The sequence below is a fragment of the Leopardus geoffroyi genome, chromosome B3 (assembly GCF_018350155.1).
Source record: "Leopardus geoffroyi isolate Oge1 chromosome B3, O.geoffroyi_Oge1_pat1.0, whole genome shotgun sequence".
In the NCBI taxonomy this organism is placed as follows: Eukaryota; Metazoa; Chordata; class Mammalia; order Carnivora; family Felidae; genus Leopardus; species Leopardus geoffroyi.
This window is the reverse complement of record NC_059337.1, coordinates 52,868,652-52,881,409: the sequence shown is the minus strand read 5'-3', so window position 1 is coordinate 52,881,409 and position 12,758 is coordinate 52,868,652. Positions and strand designations below refer to the sequence as shown.

General features: G+C 37.2%; 1 protein-coding gene across 5 annotated transcripts in view; it reads right to left on the bottom strand.

Moving 5' to 3' along the window:
* DMXL2 (Dmx like 2) overlaps positions 1-12,758 on the bottom strand; it is a 152,741-nt gene that overhangs the window by 65,300 nt on the left and 74,683 nt on the right. The gene's annotated exons all lie outside the window — the stretch shown is intronic.

The window sequence follows — 12,758 nt, the reverse complement described above, 5'->3', positions numbered from 1 at the left end:
TGTCTTTATTTAAAAATTTTGGCATTCTGTTCATCATTGATTTTTTTCGCATTAAAATACAGCACTAAAACCCATGATCTAGTAATTCCACTATGGGTATCTACTCAATGAAAATGAGAACGCTAACATTTGGGCCACTCCACCAGGTTTAAAAAGAAAAAAAAAAAAAAAAAAAGGCAAACACCCAAGGTGCTGACAAAAGTGTAAGGGAACGTGGAATTTGGTGGTGTGAGGAGACTGCGATTCTCAAATTTAGGCTCTGTGACTATCTATGGAAGCAGGGGTTATGACAGCTTTCCTTCGTGTTGTTTCTTTTTCCCTGATTTCCCTGCTGTGATGAGGACTGATAGTAGGACAACATCAATTCAGGTCCCAAGTAGGACTGCAAGTACATTACATCATTACACATTGCATCATTACACAATGATACAACGCCAAACCAGAATTTGTGTTTCCCCGGTGCTGGAGATAAAAGTTTCTTCATCTAAATAAAGAATAGCAATAGATGCTAAAGGGCAAAAAGGGTGTACTTTGCTGGCTATTCTTTATCTGCATCTAAACCTTGGTGTATTCTCCACCCTTGTCTGCCTTATTCTGTGCTCCAAGAGGTTGACATCAGGACCGTATCACCTAGTTCCCAACCCCGCTTCAGCTTCAGGCTGAATTCAGTCAATGGGAGGGACCGGTCAGAGACTGCAGAGAAAAGAGAAAGAGAAGTTGGGGCATTTATCCCCCTTGCTCCCCCACAGTTCTGGCAGTAGCTGTGTTCCTGTGTGGCCACCTCTCCCAACAGGCAGCTCCTTTTCCACTGCGTTAGCTCTCACCAGGCTTTGGTACACTGTTATTGCTCTTCTTATCCCTTCAGGCATAGAGATACATTTTTCTATTGCCACTGCAAAAAATTACCACACATTTCATAGCTTAAAGCAACACAACTGTAATATCTTACAGTTCTGTAGGCCAGAAGTCTGACAGGGGTCTCGTTGAACATCAACTTGCCAGCAGGGCTGCATTCCTTTCTGGAAGCTCTAGGGGAGAGTTCGATTTCCTTGCCTTTTCCAACTTCTAGAGGTTATCCTTATTCTTTGGCCCATGGCCCCCTCTCTCCTTCCCCAAAACCAGTAATATCATCGCTCCGACCATTCTTCTTTTGTCACATCTCTCTTTGACCACAGCCAAGAAAGGTTCTCTTGCTTTCAAGGACTCATGTGATGAGACTGGGCCTACCAAAATAATCCAGGATAATTTCCACATTTCAAGGTCCTTAATTTATTTACATCTGCAAAGTCTCTTTGGCCATGTGAGGTAACATATTTGCAGGTTCTGGGGATTAGCATGTGAACATCTTTGGGAACATCTTTACTACCACAGGGTAATAATGGCTTCATCCTGTTACCAGACTCTGAGTGCTTTATTATCACCATGTGCTCAGCTCTGTAAGGAGTTCTTTCATTAAACTCTCTTCAGTTAAACCTTTGTGTGTCATCTGTTTCCCACCTAGGCTCTGAGTGAGTGACACAGAGACTAAAACAAAGTGGTACTGATTGTCTCTCCCTGAAAAAGTGCAACCCTTACCAATGTGTTCTTCTCCATAAAATGCAAAAGAAAGATCTTTGTGTAGCTTCTCCGACTTAGTATGGTCTTCCTTCTCAATTTAAATACTATGATCCCACAAAGAACATGAACAAGCAATTCAAAACAAAACACAACAGCCAATAAAAATATGAAAACCGTTCAATTTCTGCAATAATAAAAAGTGCACAAATCAAAATAACTAGATACCAGTTCAAAATAGTGAAGATTTTGATAGAAGAAAGAAAAAGAGGATGGAGAAAACCTGTATCATATACTGCACTGATGAAGTACACATTGGTAGAACAGCTTCCCATTGTCTTCACAAGGTAATAAAACTCTTCAGTGTCATATTCATTAACTCATTCATCAACTCAACAAGTATCTAAAGAGTGCTTATCAGATATCAGGCACTGGGAATACAGCACTGCCTTATCTTACATTCAAAAGAAGACAAACAGCACACAAATACGAAAGTACACAAATTGTGAAATGGTACTAAGTGCCAAGGCGAAAATAAAGTGGTAAAGTGGACAGGAAGTAGTGGACAGGGGTGGTCAGGAAGGCCGCCCTTGACTAAAGACCTAAAGGAGGCAAGAACACAACCATGTGTTATCTGAGTGAAGAATATTCCAGGCAAGGAGAACAGTAAGTAAAAGACACTTAGATGAGAGAGTGTTGGCCATGTTCCAGGACCAGTAAAGAGACTGGTGTGGCTGAAGCCAACATGAAGTAGAGGAAAAGTAGAAAAACACAGTATCAGAGAAATGAAGGAAGGCAGGATAAGAGGTAAGAGGCAGACACTGTACAGTATTACAGATCACTGTAGACACTGGCTTAAAAGAGTGACATGATCCAAATTACACTTTAAAAATACCATTCTGACTTCTCTGTTGAGAACAGACTGTAAGAAAGCAGGGCATCATGGGAAGGTAACATCAGCAAATAGTGGAATAGGAAGTCTTAGACCACCTTCCCCCCACAGAGACACAGACTTAACAGTGAAAAAATTCAACATGCTTTCATGAAAAAAACATTCAACAAACTATGAACAGAAAGAAACTACCTCCATATAATAAAAGACATATATGAAAAGCCCAAAGATAAGGTCATACTCAATGGGAAGAGACTGAGAGTTTTTTCTCTAAAATCAGGAACAAAGCAAGAATGCCCACTTTCACCACTACTACTCAACACAGACTGGAAGTTCTAGCCAGAACAATTAGACAAAAAATAAAAAATAAAAAGCAGAAAAATTAGAAAAGACATAAAATTATCTGTTTGCAGATGACATGATCTGTAGAAAACCTTAAAAATTCTACAAAAGAACTGTTAGAACTGAATTCAGCAAAGTTTTTTAATTCAAAAAATCAAGTCTGTTTCTATACATTAACAATGACAAATCCAAAAAGGGAATTAACAATCTCATTTAGTAGAGCATCAAAAAGGATAAAAGGGATAAAAAAAAATTAAGAAGAAACTGAAAAAAAGAGATGAAAGACTTATACACTGAAGGAGCACCTGGGTGGCTCAGTCAGTTGAATGTCTGACTCTCAATTTCAGCTCAGGTCATGATCTCATGGTTCAGGAGTTCAAGCCCCACATTGAGCTCTACACTGATAGCACAGAGCCTGCTTGGGATTCTCTCTCCCTCTCTCTCTGCCCCGCCCCCACTCATGCTCTCTCAAAATAAATAAACTTAAGAAAAACTTATACACTGAAAACTACAGACCATTCCTAAGAAAAGTAATAAAAGATATAAATAAATGGAAAGATATCTCATGCTGTGGATTATAAGACTTAATATTGTTGAAATGTCCATACTACCAGTCAACATATTCAATGGAATTCCTGACATATTTTGTAGAAATTGAAAAAAAAATCCTAAAATTCATGATAACATGGGGAAAGGATATTGGTTCTGTCAATGATTTCTTGGATATGACATCAAAAGCACAGGGAACAAAATAAAAAACACACTTAAAAACTTCTGCCTGTCAAGGGAAACAATCAACAGAGTAAAAAGGCAACCTACAGAATCAAAGAATTAAGTAGAAATCATACATCTGATAAAGGGTTAACGTCCAGGATACATAAGAACTTCTACAACTCAACAACAACAAAAAAGCCAAAATAGGCAAAAGACCTGAACAGACCTTATCCAAAGAAGATATACAAGTGGCCAATAAGCACAAGAAAAAGGTACTCAACATCATTAATCATCAGGGAAATGCAAATCAAAACCACAATGAGATATCACCTCATACCCATCAGAACAGCCACTATCAAAAGAATAGAAAATAAGTGTGGGAGTGGATGCAGAGATGTTGGAACCCTTGTGCACTGCTTATGGGAATGTAAAATGGTATACCACTATGTAAAACAGTAGGGAGGTTCTCATAAAATTAAAAACAGAATTACTGACTGATCCAGCAATCCTACTTCTGGGCATATACCCCCCAAAATTCAAAGCAGAATCACGAAGAGATATTTGCATATCTATGTTCATCACAGTGTTATTCACAAGAGTCAAAGAGACAGAAGCAATCCAGATGTCCATGACGGGTGAAAGAATAAAGAAACTGTGGTATATACATTCAATGGAATATTATGCAGCCTTTAAAAAGATTTTGTCACTTGCTACAATGTGGATAAACCTAGGGGACATTATACTAAGCAAAATAAGCCAATCACAAAAGGACAAATACTGTATTATACCATTCATATGAAGTGCCTAAAGTAATGAACATCACAGAAACAGAAAGTAGAAAGGTGGTTACCAAAGGCTGGTGGGAGAAGAGGGAAAAAGAATTAAAGTTTAATGAATACGGAGTATCAGTATTGTAAGACAAAGTTCTATCAAATCATCACAATGTCCACTTTAAATATTTTACAATTTTATTTGTCAATTATACCTCAATAAAGCTGAAGAAAAAACACTTCAAAGTTCTAGAGTTGTAGAACAGTTCTAGTATCTGTTGAACAACAATGAATATACTTAACACTATGGAACTATACACTTAAAAATGGTAAATATGGTAAATTAAATGGGAGGGAGGAAAAAGAAAGCAGGGTGTAATCATAAATAAATATATTTTTTCCACAATCTAGTCTGTACCTTCCTATCCAATCTCATCTACTTCCGACGGCCATTTACCTTCAATGCTATGGCTGTAATAGGCATGGCATAATAAAATACTTATAGTTTATCATGCACTTTCTTATACTTCTTCTATTTTCTTATACTTATTATACCTGTTTCTTCTTAATGGCTGTTCCTTCCACCTAGAATATTCTTTTCCTCCTTGACTTGTTTTTTTAATATGAAATTTATTGTCAAACTGGTTTCCATACAACACCCAGTGCTCATCCCAACAGGTGCCCTCCTCAATGCGCATCACCCACTTTCCCCTCCCTCCCACCCCCCATCAACCCTCAGACTGTTCTGTTTTTAAGAGTCTCTTATGGTTTGCCTTCCTCCCTTTTTTTTTCCCCTTCCCCTCCCCCATGGTCTTCTGTTAAGTTTCTCAGGATCCACATAAGAGTGAAAACATATGGTATCTGTCTTTCTCTGTATGACTTATTTCACTTAGTATAACACTCTCCAGTTCCATCCACATTGCTACAAAAGACCATATTTCATTCTTTCTCACTGCCAAGTAGTATTCCATTGTATATATAAACCACAATTTCTCTATCCATTCATCAGTTGATGGACATTTAGGCTCTTTTCATAATGTGGTTATTGTTGAGAGTGCTGCTATAAACATTGGGGTACATGTGCCCCTATGCATCAGCACTCCTGTATCCCTTGGGTAAATTCCTAGCAGTGCTATTGCTGGGTCATTCTTCCTTCACTTTCAATTCATACCTTCAGTAAGTCTCATGTCAGGTGTCCTCTCCACTAGAAACTCTTCCCTAACCACCACCATCTGAATTAAGTGTTCCTTCCATGCACAGGATAAGCCTTCTTATCCCATACAATTGAGAGAGAGATGACTAATTACTCAACAAGGTTGCTTAACCCAGAGAATCATTTTAAAATGATACATATATACCTTCAATATTTTGTTTTATTTAAAACATAAATGCACATGAACTAACTGGTATTTTGGAGTAGAGTGAGGGCCTTTAAGTATATGCGTCTGCTAATAGGAATTAAATGTCTTTCGTCTTTCTTGCATAACCCCTCCTGTAAGGCCGTGGCTATGTTTTTTTCAGTTCTTTATAAACTGAAGTAACAACTGAAAGATACCTACAAAGAAATGAGTGCAGTTTTTTGGTTTTACAATTCCCCCTAGATTCTTTTATAGTTGTCTCACCATACCTAATTAGCAGCAGTTATTTTTCAATATACTTCCAAAACATTTATTAAAAAAATCAAAATTTTTATACTCACGTATCATCAATTTATATATTTAAATTACAGAATTAAAACAATGGGTACAACTTGACAAACATGTAGAAACAAATGGCTTTTTAGAGGCAGCACAGCATAGTGGTTAAGAGCTTGGTCTCTAGGGGTGCCTGAGTGGCTCAGTCAGTTAAGCATCCAACTTCAGCTCAGATCATGATCTCGCCATTCAAAGTTCGAGCCCCATTTCAGGCTCTGTGCTGACAGCTCAGAGCCTAGACCGGCTTCGGATTCTGTGTCTCCTTCTGTCTCTCTGCCTCTCCCTGCCCGTTTTCTTTCTCTCTCTCTCTCTCTCTCAAAAATAAATAAACCTTAAAAAGAATAATAAATAATAAAAAAGAGGTTGGTCTCTAGAGCCCAGCTGCCTGGGCTCAAATCCTGGCTCTACAACTACTAGCTAATTGAACTGGCACAAGTCATTACATTTCTCTGTACACCAGTGTCCTCATCTCTAAAGGAGAGATGACGGGGTGCCTGCGTGGCTCAATCGGTTAAGCATCTTGAGTCTTGATTTTGGCTCAGGTCATGATCTCAAGGTTTCCGGTTGAAGCCCCATGACAGCGCAGAACCTGCTTACAATTTTCTCTCTCCCACTCTTTGCCCCTCCCTGCACATGTGCACGCATGCATGTGCGTGCACACACACACACACACACTCTCTAAGTAAGTAAACAAAAGGCTTGTTTTTAGTAACAGCAACAGCTACCTTTCAACACCACACTTCTCTCTTCCCATTACTGAATCACAGAAAAATATATAGAATACTTTAATAAGTACTCATGAAATACTTGTGGAATGAATGAATGAACGAACCTCCCTTGACCAAGCATCACTTGGCAAGAAAGTTCAAAAGTTTATGCTTTCAGGCACCAGAACAACTTTATCTTCAGTATTTTGGTTGGAAAATTCTTTTTAGCTTTAATTAAATCACTGCCTTCCGGGCACCTGGCTAGCTCAGTCAGTGGAGGGTGGGACTCTTGATCTCAGGGTTGGAAGTTCGAGCTCCACGTTGGGTGTGGAGATTACTCAAAAATAAAATCTTTAAATATCTGCCTTCATAAATAGTTTTCTCAATTTAAATGCCTTCTTGATGACTCAGGGTCACTTTTATGGACATTAATTGTTACTAATGCCTTTAGAGCTCTCAAGATTTCAAGTATTGTTTTTGTAATAATAAATACCAAATATACACTGGTATCTGACATGTAACACTAGGAATTTATTTCCAAATACCTGCAAAATGATTATCTTAACTACATTTTGCTACCTAAAACCTCAATCACTTCACACTCAATATATCTCAAACTTAAGTCATCATCAACACCTCACAAGTATCTTACCAAAGCTAGTGGATCCACTATCACAAACTTGAAACCTTAGAGTCATTTCCTTTAGTATCCATAGTCAAGCAACTACTAAGCCCTACTTTACCTTTTCTCAATATCTGCCAAATACCACTCTAGCTCAAGTTTATTTTACCACAGGCTTTGATGACCTCAATAGACTTCCAACACCTTATCAACTACACTCGATCCTGCAAACTAACCCCCTTAATTCCCTGTCCAAAAAATTTTGGTGTCCCCTAAATCCGTCTCTCAATCCCAGAATAAAATTCAAATCTTTTCAGATGACTCTTAAAGGAAAAAAAAACAAAAACAAAAAAAACTAGCCTCTACTCACCATCTACTAAAAATCTCATTTGAGGAAGAGGACAGCATGTGACAACTTCTTTCTGTATTTCAACTCACAATTAGTAGAGGAAGTAACTGAGAAAACTGCTGCTCTGACTTACAAAAAAAACAAAAAAGATCAGCAGAAATAATGGGAACTCGACAGGAAGCAACAATGTTAAGAATTTAAGATCAACAATAAAGGCAAGCCCTGTAGTCTATCATTCAGAAAGGCAAAAATCTCACAATTCCTCATAATATATGGCTCTGAAAGTCAGAATGACTCAAGAGACTTTGGAGATTCCTGCCTATGCAACTGTAAATATAACTTATGAGGGAAAAAATGTTGGTTAGTATAATGGGCTGGATAGTATCCCATCAAAATCCATGTTTACACAGAATCTCAGAATGCCATCTTATTTAGAGAAAGGATGTTTGCAGATCTAATCTGTTTAAGATAAGGTCATACTAGACTAAGGAGAGTACACACAAAACACCCGGAGAGAAGAAGGGCATGTGAAGACAGAGACAGAGACTAGAGTATTGTAGCTTCAAGTCTAAGAACACCAAAGATCAGTAGAAGCAACCAGAAGTTAGGAAGAAACAAGAAAGGATCTTCCCCTAGAGCCTTCATAAGGAGCATGGCCCTGCCAACACCCTGATTTCAGACAAATGTATATGCAAAACAGAGTTGCAAAACATGTGAAACACAAAACTAACAGAACTAAAAGGAGAAATGGACAAATTCACCATTACGGTTGGAAATTTCAACACCCTTCTCATAAGAATTGATAGAACTAGACAGAAAATTAGCAAAGATCTAGAAGAACTCAACACCAACATTAATGAGAATAAAATCTAACTGACATATGTAGAACACCCCATCTAACAATAGTGGAATATGTTCAAGTGCCACGGAATACATACTAAGACAGACAATGTCCTGGCCATAAAACAAACTTTACAATAAATGTTTAAGGACTGAAATTATAGTGTGTTCTCCTACCATCATGGAGTCAAACTAGAAGGCAGTAACAGGCTGATAAAAGGAAAATCTCTTCCCATTATTTATTGGGCAGCTAAACAACACTCTTTTAAATAACCCATGGGTCAAATAAGAATTCTCAAGGAGGGGCACCTCAGTGGCTCAGTTGGTTAAGTGATCTGATTTTGCCTCAGCTCATGATCTCATGGTTCATGGATTCAAGCCCCACATCAGGCTTCATACTGACAGAGTGGAACATACTTGGGATATTCTCTTTCTCTCTCTCTCTCTCTCTCTCTCTCTCTCTCTCTCTCTCTCTCTCTGCCCCACCCCAACTTGGTCTCTCTCTCTCTCAAATAAATAAACTTTAAAAAAAGAATTCTCAAGGAAAATTTAAAAATATAGTGAAATGAACAAAAACAAAAATACTACTTATCAGAATGCCAAAGCAGTGCTGAGAGGAAAATTTAAAGCACTAAATGCATATGTTAGAAAATAAGAAAAGTTACAAAACTCTAAGCTCCTATTTAATGAAACCCAGAAAAAGAACACCCCCCAAAAAAGGCAATAAGGAAGGAAAATGATAAAAATAAGGGCAGAAATTAATGAAAATGAAAACAAAACAAAGAGATCAATGAAACAAAGAGCTCATTCTTTGACAATATCAATGAAATTAACAAACTTCTAGCAAGAATGAAAAGAAAAAAAGAAGAAAGGCACTAATTACCATGTTGATAGCATGTACCCTCTTAAAATGTGTTGAGAAGGATACTTTATATCTGGGGTACTCTTCCCAAAAACCCATAACTCTGGTCTAACCATGAGAAAAGTAGCAGACAAATAAATCCCAATCGAGGGAAAATTCTACAAATTGTCTGACCAGTAGTACTCAAAGCTGTCAAAGTCATGAGAAATACTGAGGAAGATGAAGAAAACTGAGAAACTATTCCAGACCAGAAAAGTCTAAGGATTCATGATGACTAAATATAACGTGGTTTTCTGGGTGAGATCTCAAATTAAAAAAAAAAAAAAAAATTTTTTTTCGAATGTTTTATTTATTTATTTTTTTTCAGAGAGTGAGAGAGAAACAGAATGCAAGCAGGGGAGGGGCAGAGAGAGAGGAAGACCCAGAATCTGAAGCAGGCTCCAGGCTCTGAGCTGTCAGCACAGAGCCCAGTGCAGGACTTGAACCCACAAACAGTGAGATCATGACCTGAAGTTAGAAGCTCAATTGGCTGAGCCACCCAAGTGCCCCTCTGGGTGAGATCTTAGAACACAAATGGACATTAGCAGAAAAATCAGTTAAATCTTTAAAAGTCTAGAGTTTAACTGATCATATCATACCAATGATGGTTTCTTAGTTGTGACAAATATATTCTGGTAATACAAGATGTTAACAATAGGAGAAACTGGTTGTGATGTATATGAGAACTTTGTACTACATGTACAACTTTTCTGTAAATCTAGGACTATTCCAAAATTAAAAATGTATTCAAAAAAGTAAGTAATTGAATAAATTACTGTTTTCAGAGTACAAAAAAACAGGAAAAGATGAGCTCATTAACAGAGGCTGATACTTTAATGTTAACAAAAATTCAGAGAATAAAGAACTCCTAATTCCTTCTTTGTCTCTGGTCTTCTATTTCAAGAATTTAGCTTGCACAAAATTGAAAATAAAGCAAAAATTTTCTACAGTGAATAAGTGTTACTTTTTAACATTAAAAAATTAATAAAAATAGAAGGCTTAAGAAAAAAATGTACATTGGTGCAGGGAGAGTAGAAGACCAGGATAAGTTAAGAAATTTCAAGAATGTATCTAAATGCTCTAAATAAAATTATATTTTCTGGAAAAGTAATGTCCAGGTTAGTGGGAAATTTTTCAAATGAGACCAATGAACTACTGAAGATATTCTCTGAAAAATCAGAGGAAATGACACAGCCAAAATACTAGAAAGAGGTAAATATTCTAATTTTCAAAAAGGAAAAAAAGGCAGACTAAAGAGCTAGATGTCTATTTAGTACAATGGTTTAGTCATCAACAGACATCAGGGTACATACATTAAACTATTTATACATTAAAACAATCATCTCACACAAATCTGACTTCCTTTTTGACTGCAGAATATTTGGCAGACAGCGTGTAATTTATTTCAGCCAAGGACATGACAAGCTGCCTCATGGAAATCCCAGGGACAAGCTAAAGAAACATTTAAGACAATAAAAATGGAAAAAGATTTCACATGTACACTACTAGCCTCTTTTTCAGTCCTATCCTGTTCAACATTTTTTTTTATAACTGCCTCAGATAAAGATGTGGAAACAACATTCATCAAACAGATTGGTGACGTAAGTCATAAAGCAGTAACACAAAAAACAGATCTGGATTCGAAGCGATACTGAAAGACTGACTCTAGAAGGTGAAAATGTAAAGTGAAAATAGGCCTACATTTGGGCTATAACTCAAATGCACAAATATAGGACGGCTTACTGGCAAGAAGAGACTTTTGGATATTTAATTCAGAGTCAGCTCAGTATGAGTCCATTACATACAAAGAACCTGGCATGCCTGCCCAAAACAAAACAGAATCTAATGAGACGGGTCATAATACTGCTGCACAATGCCCAGCATATAGACAAACTGAAAACTGCTAAGAAGAGTAACCAGGGTCAAATATAAAACAGAGTTAGTTTATTGGTGGAGGGGGAGCAGGTTTGGCCTGAAGAAAAAAGTTTCATAGGTTCTAAGACAGTTGTCTTCAAATATCTGAAGTGATCTCATATGTAAAGAATATTAGACTTATTCTAAATGGAACCAGGGCTAACAAGCAGAATTTAAGGAATACAAATTTAATTTCAGTATAGTAGTAAGGGTGTCATGAGCTGCATTTAGAGTTGAGACTCCCCCCTACCTAGGATGCCAGATGACAAATTGGCAGGAATGTGGTCAAGGATAAGAATGAAGCATCAGGTTAGACTAGTTACCTATAAAGTATCTCCCAATTCCATGATTTGAAGATGCTACTTCCTCGATGCCAAACCTCTGGCTCCAGTCCAAGTGGTTTTTTCATCGCTCCTGGAAGAAGTTTTACTTATACATGTACTTTCCTGTACGCATACTTTCAGGCCAGTCTCTCGCTCAGGAAAAGGCAAAGGATTTGTCTTTCTAAACTTTATCCACCTACTAAAAACAAACCTAAATACTGTAATAAAGACTTCTATGCCTACCCTAATCTGATCTCTCTCTCTTCCGGATTATGAAATATTTCTAGTGCCATCTGTTCGGCAATAAATTACATACCACCCTCAGACACCGCTTCTGTCTTAAACTGTTATTTAATCTTTTATTAATAATTTCTCTCCTCAGCTAAATTAAAAGCTTCTTAAAGCCACACACAGAAAGTTATACTTTATATTCTCCATACTTTGAAGGACACATAGCAGATACTCAAAAATACTTTGGTTTTCAATACTGGAAACATTTTTATTAGAAAAGTGTTTTATAAAAGGCATGTTTTCATAGGTAGATGGAAAATTCACTATTCAAATCTGAACAGTAACTAATATACATGACTTCTGGTTCAGAATTACCAGAATAACATACTGCCACTCACTGATAACATATTCTAACCACAGAATTTTTCAAAATGGTCAATAATGCTCAGAAAAGTTCAAATTTTCCAGCCTAAACAAAGAGCTTGCTAAAGCTGCCTTAGAGCAAGAAAAGATTAATAGAACCAAACTAGAGAGTGAAAAATGTCAAGCAGAAATCATGGTAACTCAGGAAAAAAGTCATTTATTTATTTAAATGTAAAAATGTATTGATTGTGTGATACTGAGGCATATACCCTGGAATACAAATTAAGAACATGTAAATTTGTGGGGCACCTAGGTGGCTCAGTAGGTTAAGCGTCAGACTCGGTTTTTGGCTCAGGTCACGATCTCGAGGTTCATGAGTTCAAGCCCTGCGTGAGGATCCATGCTGATGGTGCACAGCCTGCTGGGATCCTCTTTCTCTCCCTCTCTCTCTGTCCCTCCCCTGCTCATGCTCTCTCCCTCCCAAATAAAGTTTTAAAAATTAAAAGAAAAAAAAAACACATAAATCTGTCACATAGAGCCTA